Source organism: Coenobita brevimanus, chromosome 56 (genome assembly GCF_032717465.1).
Source record: "Coenobita brevimanus isolate Jiangsu-jjx chromosome 56, ASM3271746v2, whole genome shotgun sequence".
Classification (NCBI taxonomy): domain Eukaryota; kingdom Metazoa; phylum Arthropoda; class Malacostraca; order Decapoda; family Coenobitidae; genus Coenobita; species Coenobita brevimanus.
Window position 1 is genome coordinate 40,730,443 of NC_137009.1, and position 19,908 is coordinate 40,750,350.

Here is a 19,908-nt window from a genome sequence, read left to right on the forward strand (position 1 = left end):
ATTACATACATTACTACATACCCACATTACATACATTACTACATACCCACATTACTGAATACATTACTACTTACTACATACATCACTACATACCCACATTACTACATAGCCACATTACCACATAATTATACAGTATTAACTCAAATCTACCCAAATCTCTATTTTTCAAGACTGGGTATATTATTGTTAGTAGGTAGTGATATTAGGGGCCATTTGACTACATTAATAATGGTATAGGATTTGTTGATATATATTATGTCTTTTTAACTCTATATCAGCTGTTCTCTTCAAATAAGGAAGCTGCTTAGCACCTCTTCCTTAGCGATTTACCTCGTTATATGGGTGGTAATATTCTTTTGTGCTTATGCAGAGTGTAGCGATATTGGATGACTTGACAACAGGACGGTAAGGTGTAAAGATAAGTCGCTCAGGAAGAGGAGTTAAGAGTCATCCTGTACCGAGGAGAATATGTTTTTTAGTGTCGTAGTGAAAATAATTAGACGCCTGGTGATCTAGTGGGTCCAGCGCCACACAGGCTCACAAGTCGGTTATCTACCCATAATACCTTGGACTATATTAGCCCAGCCTCAGGTCCCTACCCTTTATGGAGGTAACATGGACTAAATCGGTCATAGTTTGTAGTTAAGATGCTTCAGGAAGTAGTCAGCATTGAGGTGGAAGCCAGAGAGTGTCATCAGGTAAGGAGACTCCCTAACACCCTTTCCTTAGCGATTTATTTCCCAAACAGAAAGACTTTGAGGTGTAATATGAAAAATAAATCGCAGAGGGGAAGGTGCTATGTAATATGGCAGGGAGAACACGCCTCTGTGATACTTAGGTTTGAATTTCTCGTGGTTGCTATACTCTTTCTACTCTAACTTGGCCTAAAATTGCCATCTCTCCATCTTAAATGCAGAGGTGTGATTATTAACACTAGAGTATGATGCTAGTCACGAAGAAGTGCTATGGAAAGGATGTAGAGCCATTGCATTATCATTTTCTGTCACTGAGCTGCATGAAATGGCTGCAAAAGGACGAAAATCCGGGCCAAGTTAAGGTGAAAGGAGTACAGTTGTTTTAGAGGTTTTCATGTATATATCACACATTATTATTATTATTATCATTATTCTCAGCGCCATTGTATATTTCAGGCCTCGTATTGAATATCTCATGTATTGGCATTCTGTGTGTGTGTGTGATGGAAGGGTAAATTATACAAGCATTTGATAATTATAGTGAGAGTAATTAGGGTGATTCCAAGTGCCACCATAATTATATCGTCCATTTTACTCCTAATTATATATCATTAACGTAGTCTCAGTTAATGTAGTAATAATCCAAGTAGTCTATTATCATATTGATAATGGATATAGTGATAAGATATGTATGTAAGGGTTGACATTATAATATTCTATTCTGTATAAGCTTTCCATATCTTGTTATTATATAGTGCTAAGGTACAAGGTTAAGCAAACTCCCTAACGCCTGTCCCATAGTGATTTGTTTTCTTATTATGGCAGGTTGTACTTTCCATATCTTGTTATTATGTAGTGGTTAGGTACAAGGTTAAGCAAACTCCCTAACGCCTGTCCCATAGTGATTTGTTTTTTAATTATGGCAGGTTGTACTTTCCATATCTTGTTATTATGGAGTGGTAAGATCTAAGGATAAGTTAGCCCCCTAACACCTGTCCCTTAGCGATTTGTTTTTGGATATGGCGTGTCAATAGCCTTTTGCACATTGTGTCTGTATAAAGTGAGGCGATACTGGAAGAATTTATACAGCACAGATGAGGACAGTAAGGTGTAACAAGGAAAATAACTCGCTTAGCAAAAGGTGTCAGGGGCTCAGAGTATCGAATGTAATGGAAGTTCCCTAACCCCTCTTCCTTAACGATTTATTTTTTAGATATGGCTGGTTAACATCCATTTTGTATTTCCCTTGTCTTGGTCTTAAGCACCTGGGTTAAGGAAGCTCGTAATGTCCATTTCCTTAGCAATTTATTTCTGGATACGGCAGGTTAACGTTCTTTTGTGCTCTTCAGATCTTGTTATAATGTGTGCTTCTCGTCAGTTAAACAAGCTCCCAAACACCTCTTCCTTAGCGATTTGTTTTTGGCTATGGGTGTTTAATAGCCACTGTAGGTTATTTATGCAGAGTATGGCCATGTTGGAGGGATTTAACACGGAACAGTAGATGTAATGAACAAAATAAATCGGTTAGGGAAAGGTGTTAGGGAGGATAAAAACATTGTTGTACTGTACTGTACTGTACCGTATGTGCAAGAGAATATCAGTTATTGTTTTTGTTATTATTATTATTATTATTATTATTAAAATTATTATTATTTTATGAAGCACTAACATAGTGTAGTAGTCGTAGTGGTAGTAGTAACAGTAATAGCAGCAGCAGTAGTAGTAGTGGTAATAGTAGTAGTAATACTAGTATAGTAGTAGTTTCTATAGTTGTAGCTCCGGTTCATCTGTACCTTGAACCCAGTGGACTGCAGATTGAAATTGTCCTCATCTTCCAGTCCACCATCCTCCTTCTGGGGGACAGGGAGGGAGGTGAGGTTGAAGAGATCCAACCAGTTATATCAGTGCCACCACGTGAAGGCGTCTCTCCAGCCCCAAGGCTTAAACCAAATTAAATTGCCAAAGCTGAAGTGCCAAACCCACGGGCGGCCGTCGGCACTTGCTGACTGGCTTGGGTCGTTGTAATGCCCTGGGTTCCCCGTAATTCGTCTTTTTTATTACTTTCCTTTTCAGTACGTTTCTTTTCGTATTATTGCGTTTCTTCTCCGTTTCATTTCTTTATATGGTCATTGTTTAGCGTTCAGTTCAAAATTTTACGTTATTGCCACTTTGCCTTTGTCTATCGTTCAGTTCAAATCTTTACGTTCATTATTTCATATGTAATATCTGCAGTGTGTCGTTAAAAAAGCTATAAAGAGTATGCAAGAGAAAGTTAGATTGCAATATGCAAAATAAATCGCCAAGGAACAGGTGCTCAGAAGCCTCCTCAGCTGACGACAGTGAATATAAAGCGTGAAAGAGTTGCACACAGTATCCAGCAGTTTTCGGGGTTTTTTTTCTTTTCAAATAAATGAGACAAAGGGGTAAAACTATACTGAGCACAAATAAATGACTAATTACAATATATTATGCATTTATCGGCACTTGTTATATTCCATTAAAATTTTATCTTCATTGTTGGTATTTTTGGCAATTTCTCCCTCATTGTGGCGCCAGGCTTATCTCAACGTGAACCCGGTGGACTGCAGGTTGCCTGTTGCCCTGCTGTCAACCATTTCCTTTCGGGGATAGGAAGGAAGGTGAGGGACGTTTGTGTAACCAGCCGGGCAGTGGAGATGCCAGATTATAGATGCCACCTGGTGAAGGCGTCCCTCTCCGTGAAGTCGGCAGAAGAGGCAAACACACAGACCGTATCATTTCTTCCTCCCTGCCTCCCCCTCTCAACCTTCCTTTCCCCTCATCTCTCCTCCCGCCCCTCCCCCCCACTCTTCGTTACGCAATTGTTACTCCTACTTAGGGCGGGGCAGGGTAGCTCAGTTGTAGTAGAGCGTCTGACTCAAGACCAAAGGGTCGAGAGTTCGCGCCCTGCCTGGGTAGCTGTCTTGCTGGGAAGGGTAGCGCGATCTCCCTTCACCATACGGGGTTGTATGATCAATCACGGTCTAGCTGGGGGAATTCATTTCTCCATATTTTCTTACCCTTATAAAAAAAAAATGCAGGATGTATACGAGAGAATGCATAGATCGAAGAATAATGAAGGGTTTTAGGTCAGAAAACATGAATCACTACCCAAAATGATCTTATTTTGCCTTCAGTAAGAAACGAGAGGAGACTCCATACACATTTATTTCTGTGGCTGACCCTCTCAGGCTCCTGTACTCGCTTTCTGAACAAAATCACCTGGAATTAATTTGAATGCTTTTGTTCCGACCATGAGGATCATGGTGACAGTATGACTCACTTTTAACCCTTCTGGCGGCTGGAGTAAAAATATTTAAGACGCAACCGTGAGAGTACTGCATTAGTTACAAATGACGATTACCCTTTATTTTACCGTATCTTGTTTTCGTTTCAATTTACGCTTGAGATGAGAAATAATCTGGTATGTTGGCCACTTATTCTGTTAAATCTATGCACATTCCATGGGGCTTGTTTGCGTGCGTGTAGGTCTTTAGCTGAGATTGATGTTTAAATATCCCGCCGCATGACCTTGATGCTGGTTGCTATTGCCCAGAATTTGACTCTGGCTCTGTTTTCCCATTGAATAAATAAGTATCAAATTAAATAGATTATAATCATATAGCTTCCTTTTATATTAATTAGTCGTTAACATTAAACTCATTGATAGCTAAATCAAGGTGGAATATTTAAGATGGCCGTGGTCTTAGACAAATTAAAAACCTGTGAATGGATCAGGACGGAGGCCGCTTTTGTTCGGCAGCCATTTTCAAAGTTCATTAAAAGGGCAAATTATGAAGCATTTTCACCAGCTTCCCTTACATTTCTTAATATATCATACTATCCAGATTTATATATCCACAAGAATTAAGGACGTGTGTGTAGTAAAGCAGGTAAAATAAAAGCTAATGAAGTTGTAAATAAAGGTCACGTGGCTGGAGGACAAATTTTGGCAACAGTGAGTGTGACCGCTGGCGGGATCGGTGTCTGCGATTTTGTCGACTATGTACCACCAAAAATGCCCCGGTAAGCTCAGTTTGCAGGCATCCACAGCTCGCGGGAGGTGGGGAGTAGCCGGTGCATGGATCTGAACCTCTCAGTTTGGGCGGGAAAGAGTGAGAAGGCGCTGAAGTGGCATATAGAAATTTGAATTCTGCCGCGGCATCTCCTAGGGACGTGGTGGCTGGAGTGACTTTCTTAAAATTGTTTCCAAGCATTTAATTATCCTCCAGCGTCGTTTGCAGTTTGTGAAGACTCCGAAATACGGGTTTTGTAATGGGATTTTGAGTCTAAGGTGGCATTTTGTGTTTGTTTAGCCATTAATGTCATTTTTCAGATTATTGCCATCGAAGGAGCATCATCGTCTTGGGGAGAGTTTTCGTTTGGAAGAGAATCCTGGAATACTTTTTTTCTTTTTTGATTTTGATATGAATTTTGAGATGGTGTTATATGTTACTGAGAACATGCAATCAGTTCTCTATTTTTTTTTTTCCATATATATATTTTTGCCGTTTCCAAGGTTTTATTTGGCTTTGGGAAGTATGGTGGAGTTAGGCCCGGATGACCTTTATTCTTTTCATTTGGTCAAGTCTTTCTTAATCTGAATAAAATCACTCAGACACTGGCTTGAAGAGTTGGTATAGGTACAAGATGCAAGTGAGATCGTCAGAGGCAGAAGCACAGCAATGTAAGTTGTCATTTACTCATGTTAAAAGTTTGTCATGCTTTTCCTAGTTAGTGAGGCAAGGTTGATATTTTCATACATTCATTTATTTACTAATTTAGTTCTCTTTACAGTTTGTTTTGATGCACAGTTGTATTTATTAAGTGGCATTTTTTAATGACAGGAAAACACCACATTATTGCTGTTTTGTTTAATCACCCTTAACGTACAGGGTGTTCCACGTACACAAGATTGGTTAGGTGGATCAGTTAAGTTCATGTAAATTATTTAGCTTAGGATGAAACAAGAGTAACCTAGACTGTCAGAAACTACAAATTTGCTGTGTGTCCATTCACAGGTGCTTCAAAGTTTATGGCAGGGTTTAGCTTCATGGTAGTGTGCCAGTTGCTTTATTTGACCCAGATTCTGTTAATATAATGGATGATATAAACATTAGGATGTTGCACATTAAAAAACACTTCAAAATCCTTATATGAAGTTGCATTTTGACAAAAGTTGTTGGTTCTGTCATGGCTAGCTCAAAAATTAGGCATTTGTGTGGCCGTACATTTATGGTCAGGTTGTGTTTTGTAAGGAGTAGATGACCGGGATAATATATAGCAATATCCACAACTGGAACTTGAGTAGTTTAAAGTGTGTTCTGTGTGTCTCATCATTTACTAACACTTGTTCAATGACACGTACCGGTATGTTGCAAATGACTCCTGGGATTAGTAATTTCCTTCATGTAAGAGTAAGGACCTCGAAGAGGGGAAGGAGTTAGCAGTGGAAGTGTCACAGATGAAAAGTGTCAGCTGTTGGTGATACATAAATGAAAAACACTTCTAACTACAGTACTTATATTCCAGTTGTGGCATCTGCTAAATATTTGGAGTATTGTATAGGAGTTGCAGTGCCTACATCCTCAGCTTTTCATGTGTTCTTCAGCCTGTCAGATGATTTTCTTCAGTTCAGAAAAGTCAGCTTTGTGTTAACCAGGCCTAGTTAAATCATCCCTTGTAAGCTGAAATGAAGTACAGAGTCCCTAAATACTGGGCCAGAATGAACAGGTTTTATCATTACCAGGCATAGTGAAATTTTGATGTTACTGGTAACATACTGTTTATAAACCCTCCGACATGCTTCATGTGTTGGCCTTCATCATTTATTGGCGGCTCTCCATGCTGCTTGATTTCTGGTAGCCTCTGTATTCAGTCTTTTATTCCTAGGGTCACACTCCATGACTTCGTCCCAGGTTGCTCTTTTGGTCTGCCTCTCGCAACCCATCCCCAGACATTCATATGTCATTTTAATTCATTATAGTTTACATCAACAACATAGTAGAGTTTATTGAGGCATAATATGTATAATAAATCACTGAGGAAGTGTTGTTACATCTCCAAAGCTCCATGGAAGACTACCGTACCCAATATTTGCTCTGGATTGAGTATATAGTAGTAGCCTACACACAGACACACGACCTCACAGTAATAAGTCGTTAGGTGATAGGTTTTCACTTGACACAAGCTTATTGTGAGACTGGACTGTGCAGTAGTAGGAGGGGCATAGCCTTGTGTATTGGTGCTTCATACTTTGCCCTTTTCACTTGTATTAATGTTGCCCTTTTCAGCCGTAGTTTTGGTTGGGCCACGAATGAAGAGATGCGTTGATATCCTTGTTGGTATGTACTTGGCCAGCTGCTGAAAAGACTTGGTTTAGTTGTTACTCAATGTCTGAGTTGTGATACTTATTCTAAATATCATTCCATCAACTTTACAGTGGATCAGAAACAAACTTAAGTGATGAGCAAATATTTAAGTGGAGGATGCTTGTAGTTTGTACATTGAAGCACAAAAATGAAGTGACGAAAAAAAAAACCTTAAGAATCATAAACACCTTTATATATAATGAACCAGATGAGGTGGAGAACATGTGCAGTGGACAGCAAACTTGGTGAACAATACATGGTTAGTTTACCCCTGCCATCGCTGAATGCTTATTAACCTACGTGCAAAGTGTTCATAATGTGCTGAACATTGTCTTGTGTGAGAACATATGTGGTGAACAGCAAACTTGTTGAACAACATATTTGGTTAGTTGATCCCTGCCATCATTGGATGTTTGTTAACTGATGTGCAAAGTGTGTTCATAATGTGCTGAACAGTGTTTTGTACGAGTGAGCAGGGTTTGGCGTTGGAAATTTTGGCCGAGTGATGATACAGTACTTGTATGTGAGGTACCAGGCGCTGTCTTTTGCCATTTGAACTTGGTTGGTGGATTTTGTCATGGTTCTGTCTTAACGCTGGGGTGTACAAAGACACAAACACAAAGCTGGACACATTGACCCCAGGTGCAGTGGAAGGTGATATTAGCACAATCCAAGTTGATTGCTGGAATTTGTCATCCCTCTGTCTTGAATCCAGAGCTCTAATAAGACTGATATTTTAAACACTGAACCTGATTGTTGTGGGAAGTTGTGTTGGTACTATACTCTCTTATCTGTAATTTGGTATAAATTTGCCATGTGTCTGCCTTGAACACTGAGCTAGAACACAGCGCAAACAGAAGATTGGACACTTGGCCTGGAGAGTAGGAGGAGGAGGTATTACGGTATACTCTCTTCACATTAACTTGACCTAAAATTGACATCTCTGCAGTTTGATTGCATTCTGTAACAAGATTAGTCTAGCCCAAGAATGTAGTGTTAGTCATGAAGTGGTATGAAAATGATGAAGAGCTGTAGCATTGTCTTATCCTGCCACTGAGCAACAGGAAATAAGTGGCAAAAAGGATGAAAGTCTGCCAAATTGAAGCAAATGAACTACCCTGTATAAAATTCCTGCCACAGAATGATGTAAAATATACGGATAAAGTTGCCAGTACCTTCCAAGTTAAGGTAGACAAAGTATAGTAATTGTGCCATTGAGCTGTGTGAAATAATCGGCAAAATAACCCAACCCTCCATGCTAGAGGTAACTGGAGTACTGTACAGTATAATATGTGCACCAGGTTAAGGTAAAGCAGCTATAGCAATAAAGGAAATACTTTATACATAGCATCCCCCCTACCACCAGCATGGGAAAAGACTCGTCCCCAGGTCACTGCAAGAAAACAGTGTCCAAGCCAATGATGCAGGCCATTTGGGCGGTGCAACAGGGGGTCCTTCATGTTAACATGGCTGCTGTGAAGTATAATGTGCCAAGATCTACACTGTATTATTACTTGAGGAGAAAGTTAAGACTGCAAAGTTCCCATCAAGTGAAAATTAAGGAGACTGTGTCAGATGTTATGCATAATGAGTCAGATGGCATGCAGAACGAGATAAATGGTACACAGAACAAGATGAATGGTACACAGAAAGAGGTGGATGGTACACAGAGCACGATATCGGATAGTACAGACAACAGTGCGTTAGCCGGTGCACACTGTGTTGATATGCAGGTGTCAGAATCAAGGCAGACACTGGCACAGGAAGAGGCCATGGCGATGGCTGTGAGGAAGGTGAAGAGTGGGGAGCTGGTTAGCAGGGCAGCCAGGAAGTATGGTGTTCCATACTACAAACTATATTACCAGGTTTCCAGGAAGGAGAAGGTAAAAAAGTCTGAGGTTGTGAAGGGGAGGCCCGGTCGTCCGAAAAAGATGGCACAGGTAAATCCGAGGGAGCTGTCTTATTCGGAGGCCATGTGCCAGGCTGTGTTGGAGGTTGAAAAAGGTGGTAAGGATGTCAAGCTGATGGCACGCAAGTATTTTGTCCCGTATAAGGTTCTTTGGGGAAAGGTACTTGGCAGGAGGAGGGTAGACTGTCTCAAAGCAAGTGAGAAGCCAACACAGCTGCCATCACCCCAAGGAAAGCCAGCACAATCTCCATCACCTCAGTCAGGAGGCCAACATGCGTCTATGGACATGAACATAATAGCCAAGGCCATACGTGCTGTGGAGGAGGGGGGCAAGGTGAGTACAACAGCAGAGAAATACAACATGTCATATTTCAAACTGTATTATTACCTGAGGAAACAGCGAACCACTGTGGATATTACAAGAAAAAAATCAGAACATTCAGGGAGCATACGGAAGATAGAGAGCACAGGGGGTGCTCAGAAAGTGGAGCGTCCGCGGTGCATAGGGAAGATGAGGTCAGCACCCAGGGAACTGCCATATTCTGAGGCTTTGTACCAGGCTCTGTGGGAGGTTGTGAAGGGTGGTAAAAACATGAAGCTGGCAGCTCACAAGTATGGCATACCCATCACCACTATTTATAACAAGATAAAATTCTTGAGGAGGTCGGGGGAGAGCCTCAGCAGGAAGCTAACAAACTCGTATTCTCCCAGAGAGGGAGTCTTGTGGAAGCGTATGGACAGAAATGTGTTTTTAAAAGCCAAACGTGCTACAGAGAGTGGGATGAGTTTGGCAAAAGCAGCAGCCAAGTACAACATTCCATATAGCACATTTTGCTTCAACATGAAAAAGGCAAATGATGGAGAACCGAGCACCAGTGGGATGCAGACACCCAGAGTACGCCCCAAGGATGTGCGTCACATGTCATCCACCCATAAGGCAGTCAAGGAGAAACACTTGACACCCGCACAGCACAGGTTGACGCCACCTGTTACTGGTGTCAAACGCAAGAGAACATCAATGGGCACCACCTCCATGCAGGCACAGAGGAGGATATCGCCATTTGCCACTCCTGAGGCAGCCCAAGGGAAGTCGCCAGCAACAACTCCTGGCTCGGGAGGGGAGCGAATGCTTACACCAACTCAGATGGAGTCACCTGTCGCCACCCTGGAAGAAGTAAAGAACTCATCCACCCCCACTCAGGACATGTCGCCAGCTGCCACCATTGCCATGACAAGCTCAGAGGGCACAGAGGATAGTGGGTAAGATAATGATTGAGTAGCCTAGCATGGCAAGAATATCCCTGCCTTAACCCTGTAACTATATCCATAACTTAGTGTTAAATTGTCATATCCACAATATAACACTGTAGTTACTCTTTACAAAAATTTCACTTTAACTTGGCCTAAAGGTGCCATCTCTCCATCTTGAATGCTGATTGGTAACAATTGTCTGACATAAGAATATGGCACAAGTCATGAAGTGTTGTGTAAAGGGTATACAGAAGTTGTAGTATTATCTTTTGTTATTAAGCTGTAGCAAGATTAACACTGGAAATAAATTACTACTTACAGAGAAACACTGTGGAGTGGATGCTTGGCATAAAGGTAACAATGTGTTTTTCATAAAAAGATGAAAGTCTGGGCCAAGTTAAAATGAACAAACTATAGCGTGTATAGTTGGGCACTGCAAGGTTATTGATTAAGGGGGACAAATATGGGACATTATATTGTATTGTGTTTGCTACTAAATTTAATGTACTGTTCTGGGTAGTTTTTGGTTAGTGATGTTTTAGTGGTCATTATTAGCCCTCAAGTCTGACATTTTTAGTTTACTTTTGCATCCAGGCAGTTATATTCATATTAGGAATGGCCTCATTCATTATTGAAGGGGTTTATCAAGACTCTAAAACACCTTTTGTCCAAAGTCTGCCTTAAGTGAATAAAATCATGGAGAGAGGACAAGAACAGAGTACGAAAGATGTCCCCAGGCCGGGTGAGTTAATTTTGTAATGTGGTACCGCATATGAGTGGCAGGAGGGTATGTGTGGATAAGTGTGATACGTATGAAAAATTGATTTCGAACATCACTTAGACCATTACTAAGAAAATTATCAGTGTACTGTTGGTATTTTAAAATTTTCTTTATCCCAGCTCTCACAATTAGCTAATTTGGTGTGTTCCCTGTCCAAGGCTAGTGACCATCCTAGGCTGATAGCTAAGTCCAGTGTTTCCCAGGAACAGATTATGATTGTGTATAAGAGATATGTAACTGTAGTAGTCTAAGCCTGGGCCATTTGTATGTGTGGTTGTTCCTCACGTGGGAGTGTTGTGCATGGCCAGCTACTGAGTTTTTGGTCTCAAACTCCTCCCATAGTAGTACCCGCCTGGGATGCTGGTAAACCATCCACTTCATACAATATTACCTGAATAAAGCCACCTGAAACATTAACTTGATAAAAATGAAACAGGTGACTGCCCCTTATATGATTAAGGTTTTTGGCAATAGATAGGTGATGGAGGTTAACTGTTTGTCTATAAGGAGTTTTAAAAAACTGCAGTGCAGTGCAGTGCTGCATATTGCTGGTAGTGTACTGCTGTTCGTATCATTTTCTTCAGATGAGGTAAGAGCTGTCAAGGTGAATGGTGTAAGGGTGTGCTGCTGAGGTTGAGTACTGTATAGTAAGGTATACAGTAGTAAGATTATAATTAACTACTGTATCTTGAAGTCACAGGATTACCAAATTGTGGATGATGGTTGTTTATGAAAGAGGAGGTATTGCTGTGCATGGTATACCGGTACTCTGAGGCCCATATTCCTGACACTTAAGGAAGCTCCCTAACACCTTTTCTTTAGCAATTTATTTTTGGATATGGGTGGTTAATACTCTTTTATATGTTATTCAGAGTAACCTGTAGCAGTATTGGAATGATTTAAGTAACATGGAAGAAAAGACAGCAAGTTGTAATGAGCAAAATAAATCGTGGTGTTAGGCAGCTTCCTTAGCCATCAAGAATATATGGCAGCCTGACTCCTGCATGTTATAGCACCTGTACAATATAGTTGAGGGATAGCTGGTGCTGGTCTGTGATGGGAGTTGGGTTAGTTTTTCACCCTACACATAACCCCTTTCAGTATGGTACAGTGGTAGTGTTCTGGGCCAACAAACAAACTCGTGATCCATTCCTGGACGTAACTCAAGAATTTGATTTGCATGATGAACAAGAGGTGTGGGAAGATTCACCCTTCTTATTTCTTTTTCCTTCTGCAAAACAAAGCTTGAAGGAAAATTACTCTTTAAGATTTATTTCAGAAAGGAGAGAGCTAGGCCTAAGCATTTCTCGTTCTTCCTACGTTTATGTTAAATTGAAGGGCATAAATTATTGATAATGTCAGCAGGTGCGGGGAAAATGACTTAAGTAGATGATTATTATGATGAGTGGGATGTTGGGTGGGAGAGAAGCAGGTTAGAACTTGAATTCCCTCTTTTCTCAAATGTTTTGGGCTACACAGAACCCAGCTTCAGACAGTTTGAACAAGGCACGAGAAAATGTATCCGTCTGTCTATCTATTGCCAGACGCCTCAATCCCGTTTGGGGTGGCCACAAACAAATCGCCTCCACGTCGTCCTGTTCCCCGCCATTTCACTGCCCTGCTCTCAACTCGCACCCCCCTCTCTCATATACCTCTCCACCCCATCCCTCCATCTCATCCTCGGCCTCCCCCTCCCTCTTCCCCCCTCCACCCCATCCCTCCATCTCATCCTCGGCCTCCCCCTCCCTCTTCCCCCCTCCACCTCACTCACATACACTCTCTTTGTCAGTCTTTCACCCTCCATCCTCTCCACATGGAGAAAAGGGGGGGGGAATTCCCAGGGGTATAAATGTCTTGGCTGTGTTGCTTCTTGCTCAGGCTTTTGGAAGATAGGGTCTGTGCAGCCAGAAAAAAACTGTAACCTATCTCTTCCACCCAACATTTCCTAAATGACTAAAGTTCATGAATACAGGCTCATGTTGGAGAGAACCATTTTCATGCATGAGTGGTTGCTTTTGGCCTGATTGGATTTTTTGTTTTCTTTGTTCATCTTTGTTTTAAAAGAAATACATGTATGATGTGGACCGTGGTGGTACAGTATAATCTTGGGCTGTTCCACACCCCAGAGCCTCAAGTATGTGGATTGCCTTAACCCTGTGGCTGCGTGAGGAGACTATGGTCACCGTACAAATTCTTTCTCATGACACCTCAGGTGACTACAGTCCACAGCCAACAAGAAACCTTTCCATGTACCGTATAAGACGACTGCATTCCCTCGAATTTGGGCTGCATGCGAACCCAGGATATTCTGCCAGCTGTTGGAGAAAAGAGTAACTAAGCCTGAAGAGAGTGGGTGGGACCACAACTGTCCAGATGCAAAATTAGACAGTAGGAAAAATTATTTTTGCATTTTTTCCAAGAAAATTACATTTTTCTCGCAGAAAGGTGCATTTTTTACCATTTATCGCAGTAAAAAAATGGAAACTTCACCGTCATTTATTAGAAAAGTAGCAGCAAAGTTATAATTAGCACTTATTTTTTTAGGGATTAAGGCCACATCCAGAGGAATGACCGAGAAATGCCAGGTCGTGTCCAAAGGGTTAATATTGGTTTCTGCCACTGGTGTACCAAATTCAATGTATATAGTGAAGTGGTGGGAAAAAGTGTGTTCACCTCTCTATGAAACATCACTGCTTTAACTGAGTACTGTACAGTATTGTACTGTATAATCATTTGCTAGGTGCACAAATAAGATTTTTGTACTGTTGTAATGCAGGTTAATGTAGGTGTAATTATTTTGTACTTCTCTGCACCTGGTATAGTGAAGAGCAAAGTATGGCATGCCTGGAGTATGATTGACGTGAAAATGAGTGAGTTTTATTGGACACATGAGTCTATTAACCCAGTGCCTAAAAAAACTCAGCAACCAGAATATGAACTTTTGTTCAATTTTGATTCCTAATAATTACCAAGGATAATATTTGCACTTATAATCACAGGATGCTCCATATATCACAATGTTTTGTCTGTGTTTCAGATTGAAATGTAGAGTAAGAGGCTTGATACTTTTTGGTTGACTGTAGCTACACAGGCTGGTACCACTCAGTAACTTGCAGTGCCCCACTTCACTGGTCTTAATGCCTTACCCAAACCCATGTTTGATTTTGTTTTGTGCACTAGCCTTTTAAGTGGTAGTTTCTGGTTCTTTTTATTCTTGCTGCTTCTGCTGCTGCCTGTGAACTTGAAATCTGCTTGTAAACAGAGAATGGAGGGGACACTGTACATGGTTTGAGATGATGATTAATGGCTGTTTTCAAGAATGTATGCAATGAAAAGAGAATAAATTAAGAATGAAGAACTTCTGCATGACCAAAGATGCTAATGTGCAGGGCTTCAGTGTATTGTTTAACTGACCCTTTTTAGATGTTGAATCTCCAAGGCTGTTGGAGTGGCTGTATGCGTTGGTTCACTAATATTTTTCAGACGGAGGATTCTTCATTGCCATAGACTTTAATGAAGCTTCATCTTATGACCCTAATGATTCTACACCTATCTGGTACTGTACTCTTTTACCTGTTTTTGTACAGTATGATGCATGACTTGACCAATGGGCTGGGTCTGTATTTGTATTGCTGCCAGTGTTTTATTCAGCTGTGGAAAGGGCTCTCAGATGAAGGGGTTTATTTAGGCTGTATCAAAACTTTCAGCATTAAAGTGTGTTGTAAACTGACTACAATTTACTTGGTTCCTGCCTTCGTGGCTTATATTTCAAAGGATACCAGGTAATTAGGGGGGGAATCGGAAAGAAAGTATCAGGAAAAAAAGTAACAGTCAAAAAGTAACAACTTTTCCTAGGTTAGGTCAGGTTAGATTAGGTCAGGTTAGGTTAGGTTAGGTTAGATTAGGTCAGGTTAGGTTAGGTTAGGTTAGATTAGTTCTTTCCCTTACGTTTTTTACTGTTACTTTTTTTCCTGATACTTTCTTTCCGGGAATCAATTAGTGGCTGCACAAAACACAGTGCTTTTTGCATGATGATAAAAAAATATGCATTGCTACAAAAGTGCAAGCAGGTAGAGGGGGTTATATTACTGCATATAATTCATATGTGTTGTTAGTTTCTATATGACTATCTGTCTATTTACCTACAGCCAGACATCCTAATCCCATAAGGGGTGGCCACAGACAGATTGCCTTCATTTTGCCCTGTCCCCTGCTATTTTACTGCCCTCTTCCTTTGTGGGATAAAGGTGTCTGGCTGTAGATTGATAGATAGTCGTTAGCTTCCACCTCTTCCTCCTCCTTATTCCCACTCAAGGAATGCATTTTATGGCTTAATTTACTGTAAGGCACATTTTCTTGCATGGTGGTCCTCTGGGTGTCATCCATAACAGTTAACTGTTTTCACAATCATTTTATGTTTTTAATACTGTATTTTTTTTATTTTTATACTGTAATACCAGTTTTATGATTGTGGAGTGATGGGTAGCTGTAATGCTTGAAATGGTTTATAAATATAACCCTGTATAGTTCATTGTAATGTAATGTTACTGGTATAGCCTGTAGTGATATTATTTTGCATCAGTTGCCTTTGTTTGTAAAACGTTGCAATATCTCACACATACACGGAAAGTTTTATTACCAGTATGTGGTTTGTATTCATCATTTTCATGGTTCACGCATTATTTATCTTACATCTGTAATCTACGGCACTCATTTCTTCCATATCATAAGTTGTGATCTGTTATCTGCATCATTGTTCAAGTCATGGATGTGTAGCCAGATACCAACTTCTTGCACACAATCGGTACTGTACATGATGGGATAAATAAACACTTAAGCATTATAGTAACTGCTGAAATTTAAGTTACTGTTGAAAGTTACTGTTTTTAGTATATCTTTCTGTGCCCTTGATAGCAGGAAGGAATTTCAGGTGAGGACATTTTATTTACTATTGGGTTGCCCCCATTGTGCATTTTACAGTATTTACAGTATTACCATATGTGAACCCCCTGGTATTGAAAGTTTAATGAAGATATATTTAACCCCTTTAGTTAAAAGTATTCTTAAGTTTGTTGAAGTGGTGAGCAAGAGTTAAAATAATTTCCTTTGACTTGAAGGATTTAGACTTGGACTTGCTATACATCTGTTGACTGCCGGAAAATAATAACCGTATGTAATTTATGGCCCACTGTACAGAATATTATCTAAACTTCCACACACTCCACTGCCTAACATCCTAAGCTGAAATGTTACACTCCTATACCACCCCATTCCCCATTTACTAATCTCCTATCAATGTTTACAGAGTGAATGTGAAGGCACGTAGGCCTGTGAAGGGTGGTGTGGGGCAGAGATGTTGTTTTTGTGGACTGGGAGACGAGCGGGAGTTGGAACTGGGTAAACTGCACACTGAAGCTAATCACACCGTCCATTACTACTGCCTGGTAAGTCAAGAAAAAAATACCAACGGTAAACTCACAGTTATCCGTCATCACAATATCCGGCTCAGTACAATATTTGGCGCTGCTGGCTTGGCTCTGTTAAAGCAAGTTACGGCGAAATTATGCATTATATATCCAGCACCAAAACCTGACAATCGGCAGTTTTGTGCAATACCTGGCGTTGAGGCATCTCAACCAGCTTGTAAATCATAGCCAGTTGGCTCTGTATTACTGATTTGTATCATTATTGTATTTTATGCTTAATTTTCATCTTTTACTCATGGGAAAGTTTTTAGGATAAAGGGTCAAGATGGATAGTAACACAATGTCTGGCACAGCGCCGAATATTGAGCCAGTGGGGGGTACTGTGCAGTGTCTGGCATTTCACGTTATTCAGCATACGGCTTGGCTGATTTGGATACTTGAAAGTTTACTGTATATATCCACGTCTGTAGCCAGTGCCTTAATACCTTAAGGGTTGGCCACAAACAAATTACCTCCATGTCACACTGTCCCCTGCCATTTCGCTGCCCTCCCCCCAACTTGTACAACTGCTTTATTTCCTTCTTACTACTTTAATGGGTACTACATTTGCTGTCTTTTTGGTTCCATATAAATCCTGTCAGAATTATTGTCCAACCTACATTTGAGAGATTTTAGCTGTTCATATTCATTATTACTGTTTGGTGAGTAGTGTTGGTGTAACCCCAAGTCATGTCCCCAGTTGTTCTCAAGTGGACTGCCCCAAAATGGTGACGACGACGAAGGCATCATGGGCTTCTTGCCAGCGGACATTGAGAAAGAACGCCTGAGAGGACGCAAGTTGGTAGGTGTCTCCTCATTCTTTGTGTACAGTACTGGGTTTGTTTTCATATAATGGAACTGAGACACACAGCTTGAAGACTATACGTCTTTCATTTTTAACTGGGCACAGATTTTTGTTCTTTTCCAGCTTATTTTTCACAGCTCAGTAGCAGAATAAGACAATAATGTCACGCAGCTTCCTTTCCACAGAATATATTATGACAAGCTCCGTGGTCTAGTGTTAATCTCTTGTTACAACTCAGTACTCTATGAAACGATGGCAATTTTATACATGATTAAAATAAACGGAGTAAAACTTAGAGTTTGAAATTCAGTGACCCTCACATCCAATACATCCATATGTGGACAGATTTGTGATCTTTGTTTCCGGGATTTGAATGGTGAGTGAAGGAATGTGACCCCCCCTCCCCCCCCCCAGTGGTGAGTGAGCAATCTCACCTCATGCTAGGGTGGAAAAAGAGGTATGGTTGATGATGGTGTATGTTATGTTTTAGAAATGCTGCTACTGTCGTCACAATGGTGCCACCATCGGGTGTGCGGAGCGACAGTGTCGACGCACGTACCACTACTCGTGTGGTGTGCAGCATTTTTCAGCGTTTAAGTTCACCAGTGACTTCAGGTTAGTCTCAGGTGTAAGTTTTTAACATACCAGGGTTCTTACTTTTCTGATTTATCCTACCTGCTACTAATTTCATTTGCCATACCTATTAAGGGAAGCTTCTGAAAAAGAAGACCAGCGTGACCAGGATAAGAAGCTGCCTGGGTACTGTAGTATCATTCATTTCATTTCATTTATAAAGTCTCCAACATGCATGCATCGGTTTTGATCACCTAATGGCAGCTCTACAGTATGTGCTGCTCAGTCTCTGGCAGCCTCCCTACTCAGCTCCTTATCCTGAGGTCACACTCTGACCTAGTCCCAGGTCTGTCTCGGTTTGCCTTTCGCAACCCTACCCCTAACGTTAACACTTCTCACTTTTTGTATTACTGGTTTATTTATTTTTATATTTTATAGTCAGCCAGATGCAGTTCATAAAACTTTAAATTCAAGGGAAGGTTGGGGTGTAATGCTCACATATTGCCGTTCAGGGTCAAGGGATGTATAAGTTAGTGAACCATGTGGCGTGTGTTGCAGGTCATTCTGCTCACAGCACCGTGAGTACCAGCATGGGGTGACAGAGGGTGTGCAGGGTAGGGAGGACTTGGTGTGTCGTATCTGCCTGGAGAACATCCCACAGGACCTTCGCCATATTGTGTGGGCGCCGTGCTGTTCTGCGTTCTTCCATAAACTGTGTGTACAGGTTCGTACAGGCTCTAGAACATAGCATAGTGTAGTGTTGAAATGCCTAAGTACATTTTGTTTTCACAAGGCTGTTTTTGAAGGAAAGTATAATTCCTGAAACATTTTTTACTTGTGATGTGTTAGATTAAGGATCACTGGACTGTTAATGGTTTTCAGAATCAAAAATGGCTGCCTCCAAATGAAAAACATTTTCCTTTTCCAGCATTTTCAGTGCCTAGATTTGCCCCTCACCACGGTAATAAGTGTATTACAGTATGGCCTAGGCCAGTCTTTGTGGGGGTAGATGCCATTAGGCACTTAAATGCAGTGCTCACTTCTGTAATATAAGCCTCTGTGCCTGTGTTGGATAATTTATCCACCATCATGGGGTACAAGGCCACTGTATCATCCAGGTTTCCACATTTACTTCTCTGGGTACCCATCTTAACCTATCAACTCCCAGTGGGTCAGTTTTATTCAATTTGCTACCAGATGTGTTTTGCTGATATCTGTGAGCATCGTGCCATGTGAGTCAATGTAGACAAGAGTGAAGTGATGGTAATCGAGAGAGAATGTGACTCCCAGTGTGATGTTAAAGTGAATGGAGAGACTAGAATTGGTGAGAGAGTTCAAATACCTGGGTACAGCGATAGAAAAGAGAGGAAAATGTACGAAAGAAGTGGAAAGTAGAGTGACACAAAGAAGGAAGGTAGCTGGTTTTATTAAGGCTTTGTTAAGAAACAGAGGCTTGAGTGTTATAGCTAGGCAAGGCTTACATGAAGGAGTGTTAGTGCCAACATTAACATACGGATGTGAGACTATGGTGTGGCATGAAAATGAAAAGTCAGGAGTGAGAGCAGTGGAGATGAGACTGCTGAGGAATGTATGTGGAGTACAGAGTGGATAGGATATGAAATAATTTGATTTGTGAAAGATGCAGATTGAGGAAGTCTGTGGACACCAGAATTGAAGAGAGTGTTCTGAGGTGGTCAGATCATGTGGAGAGAATGGATAACAATAGAGTGGTGAAAAATATATATCTGAGCGAATTTGTAGGAGGGAGGAGGCGAGGTAAGTCAAGGAGAAGGTGGAGGGATATGATGGATGAGTGTGTAAGGAAGAGAGGTATGGAAGTTGGTGTGGCTAGGGGACCGACAAGAGATCGAGCTGGGTGGATGAATGTTGTGAGAAGAAGTGCATGATCAGGGATTTGGCACCCCTTTTTTAACGTGACAGCATCCGGATTTATCTCTATCGGATACCTTTATGTGAAGCTACAGAATGTGGTTTAAGTTTTTGGTGTATCAGGTAGAGCCAGCATTTCGGGGGCTTGAA